Here is a 15652-nt window from a genome sequence, read left to right as displayed (position 1 = left end):
TGTGAGAAGAGGCAAAATGAGTATGTTAAAGAAAAAAGAATAATTTGTGTACACATTTTTTTGGAAGAGAATGGATAGCCCATTATCTGAGGCAGAAAGTTTTTATTCCTGCCTGAGATTCATTGCTTTAAAAATATAAACTAGTGAAAAAAATAAACTACTGAAGATTAATATAAATGGAAGAGCTTATTCTTCATGCCTATATTTGTGAGTTGGTGGTGGAGATCAGATTACAAATAAGTCTAAACTAATATGTAACTAAATTCTCTAAATATCAAAGCTACACAATATACCTTGATGAATGAACAAATGTGTGCATCCTAATGAGCCTCTCACTTCTAAGTAGAAACATGAGTAGTGGCAAATATGGGGATGACAATCAGATTATCAGAATTATCCAAGTTCTACATCCATCTCTGCCACATGTTGATATTGCAAATTTAACCAATATGTACATTTGTGTGTGTTTATACATATTTTGGAATTAAAATTGGAATTTGTTTTTCTCTGAAAAAAAACAAATCGATATTTAATTTATTCTAGTATATGTGATTATGTTTTTCAAATTTCATTTAAAGAAAGTTTTCCAAAAAATGAAAAAAAGAAAATTTAGTCTGGGAAGTTACTGAATACAATCTCCTTAATAGCATTTTAATGTTAAAGAAACATTATTTCTTTGATATTTGACTATGATTCTATGTCCTTAAAGAACATTATCCTTCTCCTGCTTGTATCATTAGCTTATCACTGGCACCCAACATGGCTCAGAAAAATTCCAGCATCATCATTGAGTTGGTCCTTCTTGGATTTTCTAATCATCCTCAGGCTGAGATCCCTCTCTTCCTCCTCTTCTCTGGGGTCTACCTGGTCAGTCTCTTTGGAAACACAGCTATTATCATCTTGGTGGTAATTGATCCCTGTCTCCAGACACCCATGTATTTTTTCCTCTGCCACTTGGCCTTTCTCAACATATTTTACACCACAGCTGTGGTCCCCAAGATGCTCTTCAACCTCCTTGCTCCCAAGAAAATTATCTCCTATGAACTCTGCCTTGCCCAGACCTACATCTCCCTGTTAATTGGAGCAGCTGAGTGCATTATTCTGGCCATCATGGCTCTGGACCGTTATGTGGCCGTTTGTTACCCTCTACAATAGCTGCTCATCATGAACTGGTCTGTGTGCGTGCTGCTTGCTGTAGGGGCATGGACCATCAGTTTCTTTGCCTCAGTGGTGCCCCTCTAATTCACCATACTTCCTTTGTGTAGCCGTTACATTGTTGACCATATTTTTTGTGAAGCACCTGTTCTTCTTCATATATTCTGTGCTGATACATCCCTGCAAGAAACCCTGATGGTGATAGGTGCATCTGGTACCCTCTTGCTCCCCTTCCTTCTTATTACTCTCTCCTACCTCCGCATACTGGTTGCTGTGATGAAGATGCATTCAGCAGAAGGTAGGAAAAAGTTTTCTCTGTCTGTAGCTCTCACCTGACTGTGGTGACCATTTATTATGGGACGGGTATGTTCATGTACATGAGGCCTAAATCTCTATATTCAGCTGAGGGTGATAAATTAATCTCCTTATTTTATGCTGTCATCAATCCTGCTTTGAACCCATTAATCTGAGGAACAAGGAAGTGACTGGAGCCTTGAAGAGAGTCTTAGGAAGATTGTCAGTGTCCCAAAGGCAAATGATACTATCTTGAGATGCCAGTAGACAGAATCTTATACTTTAATGGACTGTCTAAAAACTGACATTAGTAACTTAATTAACTACAACTATATCAGAATTATTGCAAATATACAATTTCATTCACTACTGACACCCTTTTGTGACCCTCCTTTTAGTGACTAATGTTAACAGATTATATTCTTTTTTTAAAGATTTTATTTATTTATTTGACAGACAGAGGTCACAAGCAGGCAGGGAGGCAGGCAGAGGGGGCGGGGATCAGGCTCCCTGCTAAGCAGAGAGTCTGATGCAGGGATCAATCCCAGGATGCTGGGATCATGACCTAAGCTGAAGGTAGATGCTAAAGGACTGAGCCACCCCGGGGCCCCAACAGATTATATTATTGTATGAAATATTGCTACATATAAGTTCTTTATTAAAAAATACATGTAAGTATAACTTATGAAAAAAGTGGAGTTGAAATTTCAAGGTAGGTTTTTGAATCCCATAATTTCACACAGACTCTATATCTTATAATTACTATGTGATATTTGTACACATTTTTCCTTACTAATCAAATGTCATAGCATACTCTTTACCCTTTACTCAGTCTATGAAATTATAATTTATGATTCAATTCTGCTGTAAACTGATTCCCGACCCATCTGTCCAATTCTAGTGTTCTGAATACGTCACTACAGCCCCTCAAATGTGTGCTATTTCGCAAGTAATCCGTTTCTCAGAAATGTGTTTTATGTGAGTATTGCAAAGCTCAAGTCAATTGCCACTTTCTACATCAATCCTTTCTTGAAAACTGTCTTACCTTGCTGTAAATTCTATTCCTTTGATGCAAGACCATAAAAATTATCTCTTTTATTGTAAGTTGTATTTTATTTTCTCACATGTTTTTTTAAGTCATTAAATAATTTATTTAGACTGTACAGAGAACATTGGCTATCCATAGAAATATCATCATCTTACTCATTAAACAGTACACACTAGGGGTGCCTGGGTGGCTCAGTCCTTAAGCATCTGCCTTTGGCTCAGGTCATGATCACAGGGTCCTGGGATCGAGCCCAGCATTGGGCTCTCTGCTCAGCAGGGAGCCTGCTTCTACCTCTCACATTCCCTCTGCTGGTGTTCCCTGACTCTCTCTCTCAAATAAATAAAATGTTAAAAAAAAATAAACAGGACACACTGACTTCTAACTATAGCACAGGAGAATAGAGCATAAGGAATAACACAGAGGACACTGGGAGTTGGAGAGGAGAAGTGAGTTTGGGGAAATCAGAGAGGGAGTGGAAACATGAGTGACTGTGGACTCAGAAACAAACTGAGGGTTTTGGAGGGGAGGGGGATGGGAGAATGGGTGAGCCTGGTGGGGGATATTAAGGAGGGCACATATTGCTTGGAGCACTGGGTGTGGTGCATTAACAATGAATCTCAGAACACTGAAGAAATAAAATCAAGTTTAAATTAAAAACAAAAGGGGGGGGGCGCCTGGGTGGCTCAGTGGGTTAAGCCGCTGCCTTTGGCTCAGGTCATGATCTCAGGGTCCTGGGATCGAGTCCCACATCGGGCTCTCTGCTCAGCAGGGAGCCTGCTTCCCTTCCTCTCTCTCTGCCTGCTTCTCTGCCTACTTGTGATCTCTCTCTGTCAAATAAATAAATAAAATCTTAAAAAAAAAAGCAAGCCTTCTTTATAAGGCTCACTTGTGCTGAGTCATGAATAATGGAGAAAATTCACCAGGTGTACATGTCAAAAAGGGAAATTCTAAATGAAGTTGTAGCATGGAGGGGGCGGGGAGAAACAGTGAAAATAGTTCATTGTATCTTTGTTGAACTCTACACTGTCCTCAAAGCATATACGCATTTTGTTAATTTAATAAATAGAGCAGGTCTTAACATTTTTAGATGGATTTATTTATTTAATTGAGAGAAAGAGAAAGCGTGAGAGTGGTGGTGGGGCTGAGGTGAGAGAGTCTTATTCAATCTATCTCTATCTCGGGACTCTGAGATCATGACCTGAGCCCAAACCAACAGTCAGTTACTCCAGCACCCCAGCATTTTTCTTTTTCTTCTCTTAACGTCAAGTTCCCTTGTAGTCTTTATTTGTTGAAATAAATGTCATGTTTTACCTAATTGTACATTAAAATATGATGTTATGTGTCATATTGGCAACCTAAATTTGGGGGAAATGTGTGTTTATTTATTTATTTTTTTGCTTTAAGATTTATCTATTTAGATCATGCAAGCAATTGGGGAGGAGTGGAGAGAGAAGGATAGAATCTTTTTAAGATTATTACTTATTTGACAGAGAGAGAGATCACAAGTAGACAGAGGCAGGCAGAGGGAGATGGGGAAGCAGGCTCTCTGCTGTGCAGAGAGCACAACGCGGGGCTCAGTCCCAGGATGCTGAGATCATGACCTGAGCCAAAGGCAGATGTTAAACCCACTGAGCCACCCAGACGCCTGGAGAAGGAGACAATCTTAAACTCACTCTGGGCTGTTGCACAGAGCACCACAGGGGGCGTGGTGCCATGGTCCTGAGATCATCACCTGAGCAGAAACCAAGAGTCTGAAGATGAACCAATTGAGCCACCCAGGTGACCAAGGCAAAGCTATTTTTATTCCCTAAGTGTTGTATTTTATGCTTTTTTTTTGACCAGTTGAAATTAAACTATAAAAAGGATTATGTATGCATAGTAAGAAAATTAAAAAATTATATTCAACTGACGGTTTTCCTTATCTTACTATTTTTAAATGGAAAATTCCTCATTTCATATAATGTCTACCTTTCTTATCCCAAATATCATGCCTTTGATTTTCTATTTATGTGGCAAGCATGACTATTTAAAAAAAAAAAAAAAAGTTCCAGATTAGAGCTCTGATACTACAACTGAAGGTCACTGGAACCTCATTTTCTGCATACATAATTTAAAAATAGAAAAATGAAAATATTTCTGATCCCTTACTGAGAGGATTACAGGGCATTGTGCATACATTGTAATAAGTTCTTAGAAAATCAAGTACCCTATTAGCACCCAAGACACTGAATTTCCAAACCATTTTGTTCTGTTTCTTTAAACCAATGTACCACAAATATATTTTGGAACTACTTTCATAATTTTTGTCACTATTTCTTACTCTAAGACTACTTAAATCTCTATCTTTATATGTTTGAGGTGAGTTTCCTTTCTGTTGCAGTGTACTGCCTGTAGGATAGTTTCTGGCTGTTGACATCATCACTTCATAACATAGATTATAACTCCATGTATGAAAGTATCTAATAATTGAAGACTCTGAAATAGGGTAAATTGTTCTATTGTCCATGCCTTCTACTTCTAGGAAATCTTCTGGGGATTCATTACTGGAACTCCAACTTTTAATGAGTAATTTTTCTTCTGAGAGCAAACTTAATAATGGAGATGTTGCCAAACACACACACACACACACACACACACACACACACACACACACATACACACTTGTTTGAACATACACTCCTATATCTCAGTAAAATAATAAATTACTATGGCTTGTGCAGAACACTGATAAAACACAGTGGAAAAAAAGTTAAAAATTAAATATCCAAGAAATTTTTTTTTTCTTTTTAAAAAAGATTTTATTTATTTATTTGAGTGAGAGAGAGAGAGAGAGAGAGTGAGAGAGAGAGTAAGACAGGGGAGAAGCAGACTCCCTGTGGAGATGGGAGCCCAATGCAAGACTGGATCCCAGGACGCCAGGATCATGCCTAAGCTGAAGGCAGTTGCTTAACCAACTGAGCCACCCAAGTGCCCAAACTATTTTTTCTCTATAAGTTAACAATATAATTTATTTCCCAAACAAGGTCATGATTGATGATGGAAGTCCCAATGCTAATAATTTATGGTGATAGAAGGAAGAATCCAAGACTCTCTGAGTTTGAAAAACTGAGGTTATGATATCCTACACATATTGTAACTTACAAGATAATTATAAGAAACAACATTTTTATGATTAGGTATCAACAGCGATATCTAATAACCACAAAATTCACTAAATCAAAGGTTGTTTTCCAGTAATGGCAACAAAATATGTCCCTATTTCTACAATTAAAATTCAGCAATCATTCAGAAGCCAAAATGGGATTGTGCAAGCAGTGGAATAAAACATCACATACCAGGGACGCCTGGGTGGCTCAGTTGGTTGGACGACTGCCTTCGGCTCAGGTCATGATCCCGGAATCACGGGATCGAGTCCCACATCAGGCTCCCAGCTCCATGGGGAGTCTGCTTCTCCCTCTGACCTTCTCCTAGCTCATGCTCTCTCTCACTGTCTCTCTCTCAAATAAATAAATAAAATCATTAAAAAAAAACATCACATACCAGGGGACTAAGAAGGATTCTTAGTATCTGTACCCTGTACAGTGGGTAATAGGCAGACAAATCATGGTACAGGCTATCCTTTATTAGATATCTCTTTGAAAGTGTTTTTTATCATTCTGTGACTTACATTCTAATTCTTTTGATGGCCTTTGTAGGACAGAAGTTTTAATTTTATTGAATCCAGCTTATCTATCTATTTTTTCCTTTAACGAATTATGGCTTTATTGTACCTAAGATGTCAATGATATAGACGTTTTCTCATACGTTGTTATCTTCTGGAAGTTTTTTTTTTTTTTTTAGTTTTTTATTTTAGGTTTATTGCTATGATCCAATTTTGAGTTAATTTTTATGAAGAGTACCAAGTCTATGCAAGATTTGGTTATTTATTTGGTAATTGTTTTGTGTTTTTTTCCATGTGGTTGCTTAGTTGTTTTATACTCATTTGTTTTCAAGAAATTATGTTTCCTTCATTGTATTGCCTTTGCTCCTTTGTCCAAGATCAGGTCACATAGGGGTCTCTCTCTAGGTTCCTGTTCCATTCCATTGATCTATTTTTCTACTCTTTTACCAATACCACACTGTCTTGTTCACCACAGCTATATAGTAAGTCTAGAAGACAGATGACTTTGTTTTTGTTTGTTTGTTCGTTTATTTGTTTTTAAGACTTTTTTTTTTTAAAGATTTTACTTATTTATTTGACAGAGAGAGATCACAAGTAGACAGAGAGGCAGGCAGAGAGAGAGAGAGAGAGGGAAGCAGGCTCCCCGCTGAGCAGAGAGCCCGATGCGGGCCTCGATCCCAGGACCCTGAGATCATGACCTGAGCCGAAGGCAGCGGCTTAACCCACTGAGCCACCCAGGCGCCCAGTTTATTTGTTTTTCTTTCAGTGTTGTGTTGGCTATGCTGGATATTTTTACCTCACTGTACAATCTTTTGAATGACATTGCCTCTATATGTAAAATATACACAAAATATACAAACTATCTTGCTGGGGCCAAATTTGACTTGCTAAATCTAAAGATTAAGTGGGAAAGGACAGACATCTTGATAGTATTTAGTCTTTCTATCCATGAACATGAAATATATGTCCATTTATTTAATTATTTTTTTATTTTTTTAAAGATTTATCTATTTTACAGTAGGGGAGTGAGAAAGAGAGAGAGAGAGCACGCACATGAGTGGGAGGGGAAGAGGGAAAGGGAGAGAGAAGACTTTATCAAGTAGACTCCACACTAAGTGCAAAGCCTGCACTTAATAACTTGACCCTGAGATCACAACCTAAACTGAAACCAAGAGTTGGGCCGCTAACCAACTATGCCACCCAGACATCTCTTATTTTTATTTTTTCATCATACTTTTGTACTTTTACTTATATAGATCCTATACATACTTTATTAGATTTATACCTAAGTATTCATTTTGAGGGATGGTAATTAAAAAGGTATTGTTAAAAAATAAAATAAAATGGTATTATTCTTTTTTTAATTTATTTTTTATAAACATATAATATATTTTTATCCCCAGGGGTACGGGTCTGTGAATCGCCAGGTTTACACACTTCACAGCACTCACCATAGCACATACCCTACCCAATGTCCATAATCCCACCCCCCTCTCCCAACCCTCCTCCTGCCATCAACCCTCAGTTGGTTTTGTGAGATTAAGAATCACTTTTGGTTTGTCTCCCTCCCAATCCCATCTTGTTTAATTTACTCTTCTCCTACCCCCTTAACCCCCCATGTTGAATCTCCTCTCCCTCATATCAGGGTGATCATATGATAGTTGCCTTTCTCCAATTGACTTATTTCGCTAAGCATGATACCCTCTAGTTCCATCCATGTCATTGCAAATGGCAAGATTTCATTTCTTTTGATGGCTGCATAGTATTCCATTGTGTATATATACCACATCTTCTTTATCCATTCGTCTGTTGATGGACATCTAGGTTCTTTCCATAGTTTGGCTATTGTAGACCTTGCTGCTATAAACATTCAGGTGCACGTGCCCCTTCGGATCATTACGTTTGTATCTTTAGGGTAAATACCCAGCAGTGCAATTGCTGGGTCATAGGGTAGTTCTACTTTCAACATTTTGAGGAAACTCCATGCTGTTTTCCAGAGTGGCTGCACCAGCTTGCATTCCCACCAACAGTGTAGGAGGGTTCCCCTTTCTCCACATCCTCGCCAGCATCTGTCATTTCCTGACTTGTTAATTTTAGCCATTCTGACTGGTGTGAGGTGATATCTCATTGTGGTTTTGATTTGTATTTCCCTGATGCCGAGTGATATGGAGCACTTTTTCATGTGTCTGTTGGCCATCTGGATGTCTTCTTTGCAGAAATATCTGTTCACGTCTTCTGCCCATTTCTTGATTGGATTATTTGTTCTTTAGGTGTTGAGTTTGCTAAGTTCTTTATAGGTTTTGGACACTAGCCCTTTATCTGATATGTCATTTGCAAATATCTTCTCCCATTCTGTCAGTTGTCTTTTGGTTTTGTTAACTGATAACTTTGCTGTGCAAAAGCTTTTGATCTTGACGAAATCCCATTAGTTCATTTTTGCCCTTGCTTCCCTTGCCTTTGGCGATGTTCCTAGGAAGATGTTGCTGCTGCTGAGGTCGAAGAGGTTGCTGCCTGTGTTCTCCTCAAGGATTTTTTTTTTAAGATTTTTTAATTTATTTATTTGACAGACAGAGATCACAAGTAGGCAGAGAAGCAGGCAGAGAGAGAGAAAGGGAAACAGGCTCCCCCCTGAGCAGAGAGCCCGACGTGGGGCTCGATCCCAGTACTCTGGGATCATGACCCGGGCCGAAGGCAGAGGCTTTAACCCACTGAGCCACCCAGGTGCCCCCTCCTCAAGGATTTTGATGGATTCCTTTCTCAAATTGAGGTCCTTCATCCATTTTGAGTCTATTTTCATGTGTGGTGTAAGGAAATGATTCAATTTCATTTTTCTGCATGTGGCTGTCCAATTTTCCCAACACCATTTATTGAAGAGGCTGTCTTTTTTCCATTGGACATTCATTCCTGCTTTATCGAAGATGAGTTGACTATAGAGTTGAGGGTCTATTTCTGGGCTCTCTATTCTGTTCCATTGATCTATGTGTCTGTTTTTGTGCCAGTACCATGCTGTCTTGATGATGACAGCTCTCTAATAGAGCTTGAAGTCCAGATTTGTGATTCCACCGACTTTTCTTTCTTTTTCAATATTCCTTTGGCTATTCGAGGTCTTTTCTGGTTCCATATAAATTTTAGGATTATTTGTTCCATTTCTTTGAAAAAAATGGATGGTATTTTGATAGGAATTGCATTAAATGTGTAGATTGCTTTAGGTAGCATAGACATTTTCACAATATTTATTCTTCCAATCCAGAAGCATGGAACATTTTTCCATTTCTTTGTGTCTTCCTCAATTTTTTTTCATGAATACTTTATAGTTTTCTGGGTATAGATTCTTAGCCCCTTTGTTTAGGTTTATTCCTAGGTATCTTATAGTTTTGGGTGCAATTGTAAATGGGATTGACTCCTTAATTTCTCTTTCTTCTGTCTTGTTGTTGGTGTAGAGAAATGCAACTGATTTCTGTGCATTGATTTTATATCCTCACACTTGACTGAATTCCTGTACACGTTCTAGCAGTTTTGGAGTGGAGTCTTTTGGGTTTTCCACATATAGTATCATATCATCTGCGAAGAGTGATAGTTTGACTTCTTCTTTGCCGATTTGGATGCCTTTAATTTCCTTTTGTTGTCTGATTGCTGAGGCTAGGACTTCTATTACTATGTTGAATAGCAGTGTTGATAATAGACATCCCTGCTGTGTTCCTGACCTTAGCAGAAAAGCATTCAGTTTTTTTTCCATTGAGAATGATATTTGCCATGGGTTTTTCATAGATGGCTTTGATAATATTGACGTATATGCCGTCTATCCCTACACTTTGAAGAGTTTTGATCAGGAAGGGATGCTGTACTTTGTCAAATGCTTTTTCAGCATCTATGGAGAGTATCATATGGTTCTTGTTCTTTCTTTTATTAATGTGTTGTATCACATTGATTGATTGGCGGATGTTGAACCAACCTTGCAGCCCTGGAATAAATCCCACTTGGTCGTGGTGAATAATCCTTTTAATGTGCTGTTGAATCCTATTGGCAAGTATTTTGGCGAGAATTTTCGCATCTGTGTTCATCAAGGATATTGGTCTGTAGTTCTCTTTTTTGATGGGATTCTTGTCTGGTTTTGGGATCAAGGGGATGCTGGCCTCATAAAATGAGTTTGGAAGTTTTCCTTCTATTTCTACTTTTTGGAACAGTTTCAGGAGAATAGGAATTAGTTCTTCTTTAAATGTTTGGTAGAAATCCCCCGGGAAGCTGTCTGGCCCCAGGTTTTTGTTTGTTTGGAGATTTTTGATGACTGTTTCAATCTCCTTACTGGTTATGGGTCTGTTCAGGCTTTCCATTTCTTCCTGGTTCAGTTGTGGTAGTTTATATGTCTCTAGGAATGCATCCATTTCTTCCAGATTGTCAAATTTGTTGGTGTAGAGTTGCTCATAGTATGTTCTTATAATTGTCTGTATTTCTTTGGTGTTCGTTGTGATCTCTCCTCTTTCATTCATGATTTTATTTATTTGGGTCCTTTCTCTTTTCTTTTTGATAAGTCTGGCCAGGGGTTTATCAATCTTATTAATTCTTTCAAAGAACCAGCTCCTAGTTTCGTTGATTTGTTCTATTGTTTTTTTTTTTTTTTTGGTTTCTATTTCATTGATTTCTGCCCTGATCTTTATGATTTCTCTTCTCCTGCTGGGTTTAGGGTTTCTTTCTTGTTCTTTCTCCAGCTCCTTTAGGTGTAGGGTTAGGTTGTGTACCTGAGACCTTTCTTGTTTCTTGAGAAAGGCTTGTACCACTATATATTTTCCTCTCAGGACTGCCTTTGCTGTGTTCCACAGATTTTTAACCGTTGTGTTTTCTTTATCATTTATTTCTATGAATTTTTTCAATTCTTCTTATTTTCCTGGTTGACCCTTTCATTCTTTAGAAGGATGCTGTTTAGTCTCCATGTATTTGGGTTCTTTCCAAATTTCCTCTTGAGATTGAGTTTTAGCTTCAGAGCATTGTGGTCTGAAAATATGCAGGGAATGATCCCAATCTTTTGATACCGGTTGAGACCTGATTTATGACCGAGCATGTGATCTATTCCGGAGAATGTTCCATGTGCACTAGAGAAGAATATGTATTCTGTTGCTTTGGGATGAAATGTTCTGAATATATCTGTGATGTCCATCTGGTCCAGTGTGTCATTTAAGGCCTTGATTTCCTTGTTGATCTTTTGCTTGGATGATCTGTCCATTTCAGTGAGGGGAGTGTTAAAGTCCCCTACTATTATTGTATGATAGTTTATGTGTTTCTTTGATTTTGTTATTAATTGGTTTATATAGTTGGCTGCTCCCACGTTAGGGGCATAGATATTTAAAATTGTTAGATCTTCTTGTTGGACAGATCCTTTGAGTATGATATAGTGTCCTTCCTCATCTCTTATTATAATCTTTGGCTTAAAATCTACTTGACCTGATATAAGGATTACCACTCCTGCTTTTCTGATGTCCATTAGCATGGTAAATTCTTTTCCACCCCCTCACTTTAAACCTGGAGGTGTCTTCGGGTTTAAGATGAGTTTCTTGTAGGCAACATATAGATGGGTTTTGGTTTTTTATCCATTCTGATACCCTGTGTCTTTTGATTGGGGCATTTAGCCCATTAACATTCAGGGTAAGTATTGAGAGATATGAATTTAGTGCCATTGTATTGCCTGTAAGGTGACTGTTATTGTATATTGTCTCTGTTTCTTTCTGATCTACTACTTTTAGGGTCTCTCTTTGCTTAGAGGACCCCTTTCAATATTTCCTGTAGAGCTGGTTTGGTATTTGCAAATTCTTTCAGTTTTTGTTTGTCCTGGAAGCTTTTAATCTCTCCTTCTATTTTCAATGATAGTCTAGCTGGATATAGTATTCTTGGCTGCATGTTTTTCTCGTTTAGTACTCTGAATATATCATGCCAGCTCTTTCTGGCCTGCCAGGTCTCTGTGGATAAGTCTGCTGCCAATCTAATATTTTACCATTGTACGTTACAGACTTCTTTTCCCAGGCTGCTTTCAGGATCTTCTCTTTGTCACTAAGACTTGTAAATTTTACTATTAGGTGACGGGGTGTGGACCTATTCTTGTTGATTTTGAGGGGGGTTCTCTGAACCTCCTGGATTTTGATGCTTGTTCCCTTTGCCATATTGGGGAAATTCTCTCCAATAATTCTCTCCAATATACCTTTTGCTCCCCTCTCTCTTTCTTCTTCTTCTGTAATCCCAATTATTCTAATGTTGTTTCGTCTTATGGTGTCACTTATCTCTCGCATTCTCCCCTCGTGGTCCAGTAGCTGTTTGTCCCTCTTTTGCTCAACTTCTTTATTCTCTGTCATTTGGTCTTCTATATCGCTACTTCTTTCTTCTGCCTCATTTATCCTAGCATTGAGGGCCTCCATTTTTTATTGCACCTCATTAATAGCTTTTTTGATTTCAACTTGGTTAGATTTTAGTTCTTTTATTTCTCCAGAAAGGGCTTTTATATCTCCCGAGAGGGTTTCTCTAATATATTCCATGCCTTTTTCGAGCCCAGCTAGAACCTTGAGAATCGTCATTCTGAACTCTAGATCTGACATATTACCAATATCTGTATTGTTTAGGTCCCTAGCCTTTGGTACTGCCTCTTGTTCTTTTTTTTGTGGGGAATTTTTCTGCCTTGTCATTTTGTCTATATAAGAGTATATGAAGGAGCAAGTAAAATACTAAAAGGGTGGCAACAACCCCAGGAAAATATGCTTTATCCAAATCAGAAGAGATCCCAAATCGTGAGGGGGGAGAAATGGGATTAAAAGAGGTTCGAAAGAAGAAAAAAAAAAGAAAAGAAACAATTAAAAAAAGAAAACCAATAAAGAAAAAAAATATATATATACATGTATATTTTTTATATTAGATAAACTAGTTAAAAAACGTTAAAAAAGAAAAGGGTAAAAGTTAAAACAATTTATCAGCAGAAGAAAATAAATTGAAAAATAAAAAGAAAATTAAATTAACTGCAAGGCTAAAGATTCATGGGGAGAAAGCCATGAGTTCCGTGCTTTGCTTTCTCCTCCTCTGGGATTCCGCTGCTTTCTTTGGTATTGAAAATGCACTCCTTGGTAGGTGAACTTGGTCCTGGCTGGGTTTCTTGTTGATCTTCTGGGGGAGGGGACTGTTATCTCAAGTGTCTTTGCCCCAGGTGGAGATGCACCGCCCTTACCCGGGGCAGGCTGAGTAATCTGCTCGAGTTTGCTTTCGGGAGCTTTTGTTCCCTGAGCGCTTTCCGTAGAGTTCCAGAGGATGGGAATGTAGATGGCGGCCTCCCAGTCTCCAGCCTGGAGGAGTCGAGAGCCCGGGGCCCCACTCCTCAGTGCGCCCTCAGAGAACAGCGCCCAATTACTCCCGTCACCCTGGTCTCTGGCCGCACTCCGAGCTGACCAAGCCTGCAACCGGTTCAAGGTAACCCCTAGCTTTGAGCTCACTCCTCAGCTGTGTCTCTGTAGCCGGCTTCCCCGTTCTAATACCTGTAAGCTCTGCGACACTCAGCCACCACCGATCCTTCTGTGACCCTGAGGGACCTGAGGCCATGCTGACCCCCTGTGGTTAAGTCCCTGGAGCGATGTCCCTCAGCAGAACACATTTAAAAGTCCTGATTTTGTGCTCCATTGCTCCGCCTCTTGCCGGGAGCCGGCCCCTCCCCCCCGGTCTATCTTCCCATTGCTTTGGATTCATTTCTCTGCCAGTCCTACCTTTCAGAAAGTGTTTGATTTTCTGTTTCTTGGATTGCTGTTCTTCTTCTCTTCGATCTCCCATTGGATTTGTAGGTGTTTGCAGTCTTTAGATAAGCTATCTAGCTGATCTCCCACTACCTGAAGTAGTCTCAGTAGCTTCTCCGCCATCTTGACGCACATCAAAATGGTATTATTCTTAATTCCACATTCCACTTTTTTATTGTTAGTATATAGGAAAGCAATTGGTCTTGTGTATTGATTTTGTACCCAGCAATCTTGCTGTAATCACTTTTTAAATTCAATTTTTTTGTTTCATTTAGATTTACCACATAGATGATGATGTAATCTGTGAACAGAAACAGTTTTGCTTCTTCCTTCCCAGTAATTATACATTTCATTTCTTTTGCTGGATTTGCTGAATTATCAAAAACTTCCAGTACAATATTAGAAATGAGTGGTGAAAGGAAATAGCTGATTTTTTATTGCTGAATAATATTCAATTTTTAGATATATCAAAAGTCATAGCAGCAATGCCCACAACCACCAAATGTGGAAAGAGGCAAGATGCCCTTTAACAGGTGAATGGATAAAGAAGGCAGGGTACACATATATGGTGGAGTATTATGCTTCCATCAGAAAGAATGAATACCCAACTTTTATATCAACATGGATGGGACTGGAGGAGATTATGCTGAGTGAAATAAGGCAAGCAGAAAGAGTCAATTATCATATGGTTTCACTTACTTGTGAAGCATAAGGAATAACACGGAGGACATTGGGAGATGGAGAGGAGAAGTGAGTTGGGGTAAATCAGACGGGGGGATGAACCATGAGAGACTGTGGACTCTGAGAAACAAACTGAAGGTTTTGGAAGGGATGGGGTGGGGGGATGGGTGAGCCTGGTGGCAGGTATTAAGGAGGGCATGTATTGCATGGACCACTGGGTGTGTTGCATAAACAATGAATCTTGGAACACTGAAAAAATAAAATTAAATTTAAAAAATAAATTTGAGGGGCGCCTGGGTGGCTCAGTGGGTTAGGCCACTGCCTTTGGCTCAGGTCATGATCTCGGGGTCCTGGGATCAAGCCCCGCATCGGGCTCTCTGCTCAACAGGGACCCTGCTTCCCTCTCTCTCTCTCTCTCCCTCTGCCTGCCTCTCTGCCTGCTTGTGATCTCTCTCTGTCAAATAAATAAATAAAATCTTTAAAAAAAAATAAATAAATAAAATAAATTTGAGATACAATAGTGTGTAAGATATAAGCATGCTACACTGGTACATTTATATACTATATTGTGATTCATGAAGTAGTAATATTTATCATATTACATAATTATAGTACAGTGTTATTGTCTGTATTCATTACTATTAATTAGATCTCTGTTATTTAATACTTATTACAAATTTGTACAGTTAAACACCACTAATCTAATGACCTCCACCCCCCACACATTTTCACACACATCCACTGGCACTACCATTTTACTTTTTTTTTATATATATAGATTTGTTGCTTAGATTCCACATACAAATGACATTATACATTACTTGTATTTCTCTGACTGATCTCTCATTTAGTATAATATGTTCAAGGTGCATCCATGTTACTGGAAATGGAAGGCTATGGTCCTTTCTCATCACTACATAATTTTTTAAACAATTTCTTAGCTGATTTTTTTTTAAGATTTTATTTATTTATTTGACAGACAAATATCACAAGTAGGCAGAGAAGCAGGCAGGGTTGGGGGGAAGCAGGCTCCCTGCCAAGCAGAGAACCCAATGCAGG

At 38.6% G+C, this 15652-nt stretch overlaps 1 pseudogene; it reads left to right on the top strand.

Moving 5' to 3' along the window:
* The first annotated feature begins 759 nt into the window (after positions 1 to 759).
* On the top strand, positions 760 to 5614 carry LOC125101279 (olfactory receptor 2A12-like; annotated as a pseudogene).
* The last annotated feature ends 10038 nt before the right edge of the window (positions 5615 to 15652 follow it).

Source organism: Lutra lutra, chromosome 5 (genome assembly GCF_902655055.1).
Source record: "Lutra lutra chromosome 5, mLutLut1.2, whole genome shotgun sequence".
NCBI classification, from domain to species: domain Eukaryota; kingdom Metazoa; phylum Chordata; class Mammalia; order Carnivora; family Mustelidae; genus Lutra; species Lutra lutra.
This window is presented reverse-complemented; position numbering and strand designations above follow the sequence as displayed.